The 12268-nt window shown below is 37.2% G+C and overlaps 1 protein-coding gene across 7 annotated transcripts in view; it reads left to right on the top strand.

The window, feature by feature from the left end:
* The window catches only part of RIPOR3 (RIPOR family member 3), a 62457-nt gene that overhangs the window by 9072 nt on the left and 41117 nt on the right, over window positions 1-12268 (top strand). For 4 of the 7 annotated variants that reach the window (XM_027473156.3, XM_038166371.2, XM_072026595.1 and 1 more), the window contains one exon: window positions 11781-11904. The exons of the other annotated variants lie outside the window; for them this stretch is intronic. The gene's annotated coding sequence lies outside the window, so the exon portion shown is untranslated. The remainder of the gene's footprint in view (window positions 1-11780; window positions 11905-12268) is intronic. 7 annotated transcript variants of the gene reach the window in all.

The following is a 12268-nucleotide window of genomic DNA, read 5'->3' as shown; positions in this document are numbered from 1 at the left end:
TGTTTAGAGGAATGAAAGGGCATCCGTGAGACATCAGGTTCTGTGTCCTATCCTGTGCTCAATTCTAGAGTCAGTAACTGAAGTGAAGGAGTGGCATTTCTGTTAACAGCATGAAGCCAAGAATGGTGAAATATAGGCCAAACAGTGAGTTATGTAATGCTGTTCCCTAAAGGGCAGTATAAACACGAGATGATTTCCTTATGTCCAGATGAAGAGCAGCAGCAGAGTTGCTCTGCAATGTTTGCTTCAGCCCTGGGTTCCTTAGGATCAATCCAGGCAGGGACCTGAGTCCCCATAGTAGCAGATTGACCAATATTAATTTATTCCCTTCCACAGCTAATTCCTCGCAAATACTCCTTTGCGATATGCTTATAAAGAACCTGAGAAGTGGAGTGGGGCTATTATAGCTAGAAAGGAAGTCAGTCTACTGGGAGGGGAAAGTTACAATTGTAATGTGTCTCTCTTGAGGGCTTGAAGAATGATAATGTGGAATTGTAGTGTACCAGGACAAAAGAGAGGCTCTGGGTATAGAAAGTTTTGCAAAACAAAGCAAGGGAATGAGGCATGTCTCAGAGGGGTTGTTAATCGTGCCCTTTGGATGAAATAAATAGTAAGGCTACATTGGAAGAGAAGTAGATATTTCATGTAAAATAGTGGGTTTAACATTAGTTTAATATACACACTTGCTCTTAGCCAAAAGACTGAGAAAAAGGGAACAGACAGAATTGAATTATCCAGATTGTTATTGACCAGAACTGGATTTTGGAAGGTGACTGGCTGGTGACAATCCAAAATTATACAGACAGCAAGTCTTGCAAAGACCATCAGCAGGCCTTTAATGACTACAGGTGCTCAGGGTCCTGGGTTTAATTCTGATCTTAAGATGACGCCTCCACTAGTCCAAGAGGGACTTAAAGGTCTGTTTCTGACTTACCAGTTTTTATCCACTTTTTCCAACTTTTCCATTTCTGTTGCCAGTTTATTCTCCCTCAGTGCAGATTGCTTTAAACCAATATGTCTTCAAAGACATAGTGCCTGAAACCATGATTTCTATTCAATGTTTTGGGAAGAAAAAAAAACCAACAACTTGGTTTTCAGCCAGTCAGTGCATTTAATCATTACTAATTTAGAGGATCAGAATACCAGACAATCTCGCTTTCTTTGTCACTAATACAGAAAACGCTGTAAGTGTAGTTAACAAACCATTTCGTATGTAATTGATCTAGGTTTGAATTTGGCTATTTCTAGTTAAATAATAAAATCTGTTTCACAGGGAACTTAAAATGCAATTATTGCAAAAGTAACTGTGTCAGTGATATTTTCTTATCCATCAGATATGTTCTTTCCATTAATTCATCCCTGATTTACTTGATAGAGTAGTAAAAATCTATTTTTGGTATTTTTTTTTAACTCCTGCTATTCCAGGCTGAGAGTGCAATAATCCTTGCAAACTGCTCTGGTCCTTACATCATGGACTGAGATCCACTGTAGTGTTGGCATCTTACCGTGTCAATCTCAATTGAACTGTATAATGCCCCTAATAACTTGCTCTAGATTATTCTTACAGTTTATTAGAGATTAAAAAAAATGTTCATATGCTAATGTACAGCCCCAAGTTCAGTTTGTTAAGTTTTTATTCTGTTTTTTCTTTCCTTTCTCTACAACTAAATTGTTCAGACTAGAGATTCTAAGAATGCTAGAAGGCTGAAGCTGGGATCTCTAAAACATAAACTAAGTGTTAATAGGTTCCTATAATCTCAAGTAAGAAAGATCTGTTGGCCCTCAACAGCTTAGAGGGCCAAGGACTGCATGCATCAGCATGGGCAACAAGCAGTAGAGGCATTCACATCTAACAGACACTTCAGACATTCTGGCCTTATGTGCTCCTGACAAATCTCATCTGTAAAATGGTGATAGTACAGTAATGTTTACATAGCATTGGAGGGATGATAAGAAATCAATATCAAGTGTTCTCAACGATGTAGGGCAAGTTACGTTTATGACTAAGAATGAACCTTGTTCCTCTTAGCTGCATGCTTTCCTCACATTTTTCATATGGTAAGAATAGCAGTAACAAAGCATTCATCGTTTTGTTCTAAAAAAAAATAAATAAAAAGCTCACAGAATGTGTGCTCACCACAACAGTTTTCTCTAACCATTGTAGGAACATTTTAAAACTTGTACTTTTAAGCTATGCGTAAGTATTGATAGTCAACATTATGTGCGCCTATGAAGGTGGAAAGGGTTATACGGTTACATGTATTTGCAGATCTCTTTGCTTCACATTCTTGCAGACCAGAACAACAACATAACTTTCTTCTTTCAGGATAGTTAATGTTCTGGCCCAGAATTATAGCACCAGATGTGTTGCCACAGAAACAATTTAAAGGGAGAAGGAATCGCAAGCGAGTTGTCTTTCTAATGGAAAATATAAAAGCAGTATTAATGTTTTAGAGCATGTCTTTGGTTTTCTACGTGTGTTATATGTTTGTGCATGAGACAATAAGGAAGAATTGTACTTTTTTGTTTTGTCCATCTGTTATTGTTTTAAAAGCTCTATACAGGGTTGAAAATTGAAAAATACTGTATTATGGGCATGTTACATACCTCAGAGACATTTTTTATTAAATCCTGATTCATTTTTAGAAACATTTTCCCTGAAAAGTGTGCAGTGTGCTTGCAGATTTACTTAGCTCCACTTGCAGCATGCTTTGGAAAATATTTCCAGTAACAGTTGTTTCTGTTAAAGTAAGGAAACATATTCAACTATATAAAATTATCCCAGATTTTGATGCTGAGAATTAATAGCACATTCTTACTTACTGTAGTTGACATGCTGATGAAAAGAAGGAATGTATATAGGAAATATTTTGATTTAATCTTGCCTAGGAAGGCTTAAAGCAACCAAAGCCCTGGATTTTAGCTAGCATTTCTTTTACTCTGACTGGTTGCCATAGGGTGCTCTATTCAACATACTGTTTTCTCAACTGTTATGAAAATATTCATCTGAACAAAATGCAACATAAATTGCCTTAATATCTCCTTTTCACTTTGACCACAGAAGGGCATCTTTTTTTCCTACCGTTTTGTACGCTATTTGGGGGTAGAATAACAAGAAAAACATCCATGAAGGCCAGAACTACAGCAGAACAGGTTGGCGCCTATAATTGTATTGGAAACTCTGCAGATACGGATACATTTTGTGTTTAGAAAAGGAGATTTTTCTTGAATTTAGGCTGATTTTATATCAATTTAATTTAAGAAAAATGCTGACAATTGTATCTGTACTAGGATTTCATTTTACTCAAAGACTTGTCATAAAATACAGCATCTGTAACTAACATTGGTGGGCATTTCTTGTATGAAAAGATGGAAAAAAATTCTTGTATGACTTTCCCTGAAAAATCAGGGAAAATTTAAAAAAGGCCATGATCCACACATAGAGACTTGTTTCCACAGTTACTTGTCATATATGCTGTTGGAAGTTATTTCTCTTTGCAAATTTTGAAATACAGCTGTCTGGGTAGCTGAAGAAAACATAATTGCATTTTTCTTACCAAAATCCAGAGTGAAACTCATATTGTTTTGAAGCGATGGAAAAACGTGATTATGTGCATCTTTGTGCATAATGCTACCTGGAGTTTTGGGAGGATAATAAGCATAGACTGTTATGCTGAGGAGCCTTTATTATTATTTATTTATTCATTTATTTATTACTTGCTTTCTGTGAAGTAGGTGTTTTTTAAAATCTTATTTTACAGTGTAACATTGCTTTTTGTATAGCCATACTTTTAAATGTGTCTCAGCTTGGAAATACATAATTTACGCCCTTTGTTCCCTATCCTTTATATAAATCTAGCATTTTTACTTTTCCATTGCTGAAAATTATAACAGAAGTATTGGAATATGTCAATGTATATAGGAGTTATGAACAGTTACATAAGCTTATGAAAAAATGTTCCACCTCTTTATAAGTGTCCTACAGGAGTAATCTTTTGAAACCTATCAGTTTTGGAATTAGAGTGCATAGCATGTCACACATTTGAGTTTTGGCAGGTTCACAGGCATGTACATCACCAAACAAGATGTGCCATAAAGATAAGAAATGCATTTCTCTCTTGCATTCCTTATTCGGGCAGAGCTCCAATTTTGGGTGTGGAAGGAATGCAGAGCTGGGCCTAGTGCTTGTGGCTGCACAGGTTAGGAGTGAACTTTCAGTGTAAAATTTGGATCTGAAAATGCATCCAGATTTTGCTAGAAGACCACAGTTATTTAAATCCAGGTTTCTGGCTTGAGTGTTCTTTGGGGCGGAATCAGTTCTTGTTTGCAAGCTGATCCAGACATCCCCGTAATTAGTTAACATCCCTTCTGTTTGATTCCACGAGGAGACAGGTTAGTTTGTCTTTAGGTGGTAGAGATTTCCCAGACAGATATTGTAAACTTGAAATATAGGTACTTACAATTTTCTTTAAAATGTCCTCTGGGCCTGAAATTTCTTGTGCTTGGTTTCAATCCAGTGTTGAATAAGACTGGAAAGTCTGAATAATGTCAGTTCAGCTGCATTTGAGTTATTCAAGTGCATTTTAAAAATATGTACTTTCCACTTACATTTTTTCCATAATTCTTTGCACTCACATAACCTCTGTCTTATTATTTAAATTGCCACAGACGTGAAGAGGAAAAAATCATTCTCCAGTACCAGGACTCAACAGATAACCAAGTAGGGAGGCAATTGAAAGACCTCAGTGTACTTTAAAGTCATAATGTTTACTGCTTTAGCGTTAGCATGAATAGGTTTACATTTCTAGTAGTGCAGACGAAACACAGTATAAATAACATCCAGTTTTCCTGTGCACTGAATTTCCGCAGTGTTTACTTTCTGTAACTGAAATTTTGTAAGAAGAGTTTTCAGTTTCTCTAGAATGTGAGGAAGGATTTTATTTGATGAGATTTGTAAAGTCAAAGTGATAGGCCATGGTTTTCCCAAAGATTTGATGCACATTCCAAATGCATATGTAGCTGATGGAGCAATTATTACAATTATCTTCTCATTTGTGAAAAAGTGGCTAATACTTGATCTATATAGAAAATTCATAGGCTTTTCTCAAGCTGGAAAGATTCGTAGCTATTTAGCTGGTACCTGTGTGCCTGCTGTGTTTTGTTTGTTTATTTTTATAATGGAAGAAAAAAACATAAATGCAGTTACAATGGATGGATTATGTTCAAAAATCTTAGTTAAGTTAGTTTAGTTCCGTCAGTAACATAATAGTTTTAACATCACTGTTAACTGAGCAGTAGAGTGTGCCTTTTTTCATTCTTTTAGTATATTAGTATATGCATAGACTTCTTGAAAAGCCGTCCCTATGCTTTTGTTATTCACTGTCTGAAATGGAAGCCCACAGAGTGATCTTCAAGGTACTGTCACCTTTCAAGGGAGTCCTGTATGTAGAAAGCTGACAGGAAATACTACTTTAAACCACAACTCCCACTGAAACAATGGACCTATCCCTTGTGTAACTCTGTTGAAGTCATTGGATCTTATTCCTAATTCCACTGAGGCCGAGTTGTGCCCCTCCCTTTTTCTGAAGTGTTCACATGCCAATGTGTTGTGCAACCAACATAATTTGTTAACAAATAAAGAATTTAAATAACCTTTAAAAATCAGTGCAGGCATCCCAGCAGCCTGTAAACAAACATCAGAAGTACAACACAAGTAAGTAGCAGTGCAAAGTACCTTAAAATTGTTCTTCAAGAACAACACAAGTCTAAGGCATATGTGCTCTGAAAGAGAAGGTTTGGAAAAGATCGCGTACTGCATCTTCTGGTAAGATCCAGACATAGTTTCTGTATCTACACAGCCTTTTGCCTCCAGAGCTGCAGTAATACATGGTGAATCTTTTCCCACTGTGTGTGTGTGGATTTACTTGCATTCAAGTTTAATTTAAAGCAATGAGCAAGTATACTATGACCTCTAGTCATAGACCTCTCTCAAGTAAACCAAGTTGTATGGAGCAAAACGCCGTTTTGTCTGTTACAACGTTGAATGGACTGTGTGTCATTGCTGCGGGAAGTGTGTCTGGAGTTAATTCTGGATCTGGATTTGTGTATTGCTGGGATTGCTTGTCAACACATGTATATTGTATCTGAGTGGCCATTTCTGAATTTTGAAGAGTACCCAAGTGATTTTCTGCCAGTATGGTCTCCGGGCTGTGCGTTCTCAATGATGATTCAGTAGAGGATCACAAATGTGAGTTTGTAAGGTCAATGATCCATGTGCTGATGTTTGGAGGGTCATAGTGCAAGGGTGGGAGAACTGCCAGGGGATATAAAACATCACAGGGACATACAGTTCCATCGACTGCCTCTTCAGCCAGGCATAGTTCTTCGTTAATGGGAAGGCTTATCCCTGTGAAGCTTACAGTGCTGTTCAGCATTCTGAACACTGCTGCCATCATATCGGGCTCATCTGGCAAGATGTGTGGTATCTGTCTTTCACAAATCATGCCTGTCTGATGCCAGAAAATCAGGTCATTACACACATTGTTTAATATCGCTGGAATCATAACAATACCATTGTATTTAAGTGTTTTGCCTGTGTGCTGTCCTGAAATTTAAAGCTTGGTGATCTCATCTATCACCAGAACGCCTTAAATTGTCAGTCTAGCAATAGCTACATGAACATGAACTATGCGTTTGGCCATCTATCTTTGTGTTAAATCTCTTTGCCACTCCGACAACTGTAACTGAACACAAACTGACTGTCATTTTCCTACATACCATGTTTTGAAGGTGACTGTTGTTTGACCTTGTTCTGTTTGGACATTGGAAGCTGACAAACTAAGGATCAGTATGTACAGTGACCTGGTTGACACCTTGCATCTTTTGCTCATTGGTCTTGGGTGACAGCTCTTCATGCTCTTGAGTCAGTGTGTGCGTTAGCACTATAATTCACTCCATCCATCTTGAAAGGGAACTAAGAGAACTTGCTTACAGGGGGATCTGTTTTTTGAAGTGGTGCAATCCTATTCTGCAAGGGTGGCCTGAAGTGTAATTGGCTTGTAGGTAAGTATTAAAGACTGGATGACATAGATGAAGTTAATTTGCATCACAAAAATAGTTACTGTTTTATGAGGCATGAAGGATTTACCCACAGATTTTTTTTAATAAACTGAGGATTTTAGTTCTATGCTTGTCTTGTGGCCATAGTAATCTCTGTTCTGCACTTAAATGTAATATTGCTAAATCTTTGTTTCAGATGAGTTTTTTTAATGGTATAGCCACCATATGACATTAAAAGCATTTGCAGCTACCTTGATATGGCAGCGTTGTATGTCAATGCAATTTGTTCTTTTTTGCAGATGTTTTATAGCTGTATGTCTGCACTAACAATGTCCTTGCAGTATCTTAAGTGGCGCAAGTAATAAGCCCTTCCCTCTATCTGTTAAGTCCCTGTCTGTGCTGCAGATTCCTGCCCTCATAGCTAGATTGGGTAAGGATTGTTGGTCAAAGATAACATTTTTCATATGGCTGAATTAGCAAAAGACACAAGCATAGAAGCAGTTATAGTGAACAGTAAACATGTAGTTCTACTTGTTTTAAGTCTGAAGGCTGGTTTTAACTATGCTGCTAGAAAGCACAGCCTTGCTAGATTGCTTCGTTCGTTCCAGGAGCACTTTAGTAGTAAATAATACCTATATTCTTGATAGCAGTGAGGTGCTGATAGTGTAAATTATGACAGAAAATGTCCACATTGGAGGATTTTTTAAATTTATATTATCTACTACTAATACCTTGCAAAACCTTACTAGATGTATTACACACCCTGGTTTGTATTACACACCCTTGGTTTGTATTACAAACCAAGTTTTTTTTTTTTTTTTTTTTTTGTAGCTCTATAAAAGATTTGTGTTACAAAGTTTCTGGCATAGCTGTGAGTGCTAAGAGGAATGCTAAAAAATAAAATCCGTGAGGATTTAGCTATGCTAGCAAAATACTCACACAAAATACTCCTTTTGCCAGGATTGCCTGTGTCTTTTGGGGACAGAGGTAGACACAAGCTGGCAGAAGAACTCGGTTATCTCTTCTGTGGGAATTTTGTTGTTGTACATAAATGCAGAGTAAACCAGTCCAAGGTCTAAGAAAAACTCCTCGTGATGCTGAAAAATATGAAACACTAAACAGATGCAACTGCGTCTGTGAAAGCTTTGAGTCCTAAGGGAACAAAGACTTGGGTTCACAGTCTAAGAAGAAGTTTGAGACAGAGATCCGATAGATTCTTTTTTTGTGCACAAACCAAACTCATTTTCATGAGTGACTCACTGTCTTTGTTGATGATATTCATAACATTTCAAGGGACCTTAAAATTAGGTTAGCTTTTGGCCTAAGTGTGGTTTGATCTCAACCAATCCTGCCGCTGATCAACTATTGCTTAGCATTTCAAGTTGCAAAAAAGTATGCCTTTTTTTTTTTTTTTTTTTTTCTTTTTCTAGGGAGTAGCTTTCTTGTGCTTCTGCTAGGTGACTGAGAAGAGCCTGACACTTCCAGGAAATTATTATCTCTAGCAGAAGTCTTGCTTATGTCAGTTATTGATAAGTGAGAAAGTAAACATCTGGCTGATTAGGCACTGCACTTTCAGTGGCTTACCACTAGGCTGTTTTCATTTCTGTTTTTCACAGCACATGGTGGTCTTGCAAAAAAAAAAAAAAAAAAAAAAGTACTACCCTTTATTAATTTCTTAAATTATTTTTTACTGTATGGCTTTGGTAGACAGTTATCTACTTTTTGCTCCTTTGTAAAAGTAGATAACTCCTAATGTAAAAGTATTTTTGTTTACAAATTTCACTTGCATTAAAGATAATTTCTAGTCTTGCTGGAAATGCTTTCAATTTAAGAAGTGTGTGACCAACTGTATTAACCTCTAATGAATATCAAAAGGGAGCCTTCTCATACCCAAACAGACATTCTCTATTTGCTGACTGTGAGATATTTGTATTAAATAGCAGTAATGAAAACACAGGGCTGAAGAAAGGAAGTTTATAGAGGCCAGGGCAGATGTGAACTCTGCAATCAGTTGTTTTGGTAGAAGGCATCACCGTTCTCCTTTAGAGATCTCTTGTCAGAACTGTTTATGTGAGCTCTCCCTATCCAACTTCCAAGAAAATAGCTGTTTTAGAATAAACACTTGAAACAGTAGTCTTTGCTAAGCTAACATTTTTAGACTGAAATAGGATTAAGGGAAGTTCCACAGAGTAATGATCATTGTACGTTGTTGTGGTCTTTCGTGGGCAAACTATGTCCAGAAGTCAGTCCATGAGTTTGACTCTTTTGATTTTATAATTTTGAAAATAATATTTTTGTAATTCTGTTTAGGCTTGAAATAATCTAAAGGTATCTTCTAGGCAAAATCAGACTGACAAAACTTGTATATCTAGTTTAAAAGTAAATTCAATTCGTTTTAGACTGCATTTTGCTTGACTGCTCATTTTACCATATGTATCCTAATATACATTACTCTTTCAGCTGTTTCCAAAGCCATCTACTTTAGAGTGTTAATATTTAAGAACCAATTATATCCATTCTGTTTTGTTTGGATAGTTTGCAATTAAGCATTCTTTCAAGTGGGCTTTATTTAGCTAATTCCATCACAAAAATAAGCTCTAGGAGAATGAAGAGAAGTTCAAGCTAGCCAATGTTTATTTTTATTATTAATAATTTATATTATGGTAGTCCCTAGGGGAAGTAGGGCCCCACTAAACCCAGTTTCCTCTGTGTGTAATGACAGTGTCTCACATAGCCTTATACAGCAGAAGATTCTTTCTTTCTGCTGTGGCTTAGGGATCCACTCTGTACTTCAAGGCAGCAGATTGATGAAGAGCATACGAAGACAAATCAAAAATACATTTTTAAGAAGTTTAAACTAGGAACCAGAGGGAAAACTTGATGCATCTCTTCTATACAAAGCCATCACTAATACATTTTTCCAGTATGGGAGCCAAATCACAATTGCAAAGGTTTGTTCATCCTCTCTCTGAAGTTATAGCAATTCTATCAGTGTCTTTCATGAGAGCAAGACTGGGCAGAGAAGCAGTGGGGCTAAAAAACACTTCTGAGCTAGCAGCATACGACGCTATATGTTAAGACCATTCTGATAGGCAAGGGTAGTTTAAAAATTGTTTTGGTTTCATCAAATTTCCATCAGAAGTTGATGTTTTCACAGCATCTGATCTGGTCTGCTTCCTGTTTCATGGAATTCTTGAAAAATGTGGTTTAGAGTCATCTTACCCTTGCTATATGCAAAAGAGGCACAGGGTCAAATCCTGAACTTTTGTAAATCATAGAATTACTAAGGTTGGAAAAGACCTTTAAAACCATCTGGTCCAACCATCACCCTACTACCAATGTCACCCACTAAACCATGTGCCTAAGCACCACGTCCAACCTTTCCTTACACACCCCCAGGGACGGTGACTCCACCACCTCCCTGGGCAACCTGTTCCAATGCCTGACTGCTCTTCTGAGGAGAAATGTCTCCTCATTTCCAACTTATAACTCTGTTGCATTCAATAGAGTTACAGCAGTTCATATCAGCTGAGGATCTGGCCTGCTCTTTATGGGATACTCTTGTGAGTTGAGTGGAGATACTGGGATCCACAAGGCTGCGAAGTGAAAGAGCCCTGAAGTTAGTGCAGCAGTGCAATTTTTCATTGTGGATTTACTGCCCTTCTCCCCTCCCCTTACGTGGAGGCACCAGTCTTTTCTCCACTGTTTCCATAATTTCAAATTCAAAATCTGACAGAAGTTTTCCTGTCCTATCTGTTCCATGCTCCTGTCCTCATTAGTTCAGTTTAAAGGGGGTAAAACATCTGTTTCCAAGTACAGCTGTGGTTAGTATGTAGGCTTTTTTTCTCCGTACAAAATCTCTAAATCTGGCCATTTAAGATTTTATGGGAGCTAGAGTTGGGCTGTGCAAAGTTCACCTCATTAAAAACAAACCCAAACCAAATAAAAGCAGAGAATAACAGCGTAAAAAATGTGGGCCATGAATGTCAGACCATATGTATTAGGAATTGGTAGGAAATGAAGGGGAAAGTACAGATATATAAACATAAATTCAGAGTTTTTTTTTTTTTTTTTTTTTCTTCACCAAGGAAAGTTTGTGGCTATGGAGTGTCTACAGAACGGGAAGATTAGTACAGAGTACAGTGTTGGTGTGGCTATGACAGCTACCCTAATTCATTGGAAAATAAGAGTACAAGCCTGTGTTAGAAGATACTGAGCAAATTCAGCCTAGATAAAAAGTTCAAATATGCCAAATGATTTTTGAAGATTGTTCTGTTAGCTGGTCAATGAGAGCCGTTCTCATTGTCATGGTTTTGATATCCCCTTCTAAAAAATACACACTTTTCAGTTACCTTCATATACGTACCAAGAGTCACTAATCAGTAGTGGGAATACTGATTTTGCAAAAAGTAAGTAAGTCTGTGCCTACTCAGCATTAAAGAAAATGCTTTGCTTTAAAATATAAAACTTTACTCTCTCTCTCTCCAGATGTCTATTTCCCTGCTATATGACATTTTGTGTACTTTTTCCAGTGTTCTTTGGGTTACTGGTCCTAACTGAGCAACTTCATTATTTTTTGGTATGAGATTGTCTTGGTAACATTTATGGAAATAAAACATTGTTGCCATAGAAAGTTGACTTAATGGCTTAATTCTTAATAAAGGGACAGTTTTCATGATCAGACAGCTACATGACTGATGGCTTCTCCCACTTCTTCCCAGGCGTGCCCCAGGACATGTACTAGTAGATTGTGATTGACAGACTTCAGTTTTTGAAGATATCAAAAGACATCCCATATACTATTGAACAAACTGCACTATTACTGGAAGATTGTCATCTGTTTTGGTTAATATACCCTTCTCAGTGAAATAATCAAAACATATCTATCCATCATAGGGGTTTCTATTGAAACTTAGTACTGGGACTTTGCACAACTCTAAGGCTGAGATAAAGAGCATTTCTTCTTTCATAACTGACCTGGCAGTAGGCTTTTAGGAGGCTCCTGCATCATCCAGTGGATGAAGATGTGATCACCCCCAGTAACTCTGCATGTAACATATACTAAAGCATAGATTGCGGAAAGCGGGAGAATGAGAAATGTATTACAGAAGAATGTTCCTTGGGGTTTTTAATTAAGGAGGGACCTCTCAAGGACAGAATGTAGGATCCAGTGTCTTGCTGCTAGGCAAATTTTCCTTTGTCAGAAATG

The sequence above is a fragment of the Anas platyrhynchos genome, chromosome 21 (assembly GCF_047663525.1).
Source record: "Anas platyrhynchos isolate ZD024472 breed Pekin duck chromosome 21, IASCAAS_PekinDuck_T2T, whole genome shotgun sequence".
NCBI lineage: Eukaryota > Metazoa > Chordata > Aves > Anseriformes > Anatidae > Anas > Anas platyrhynchos.
Note: the sequence above shows the minus strand (reverse complement) of the source record. Positions and strands in the feature narration are given on the sequence as shown.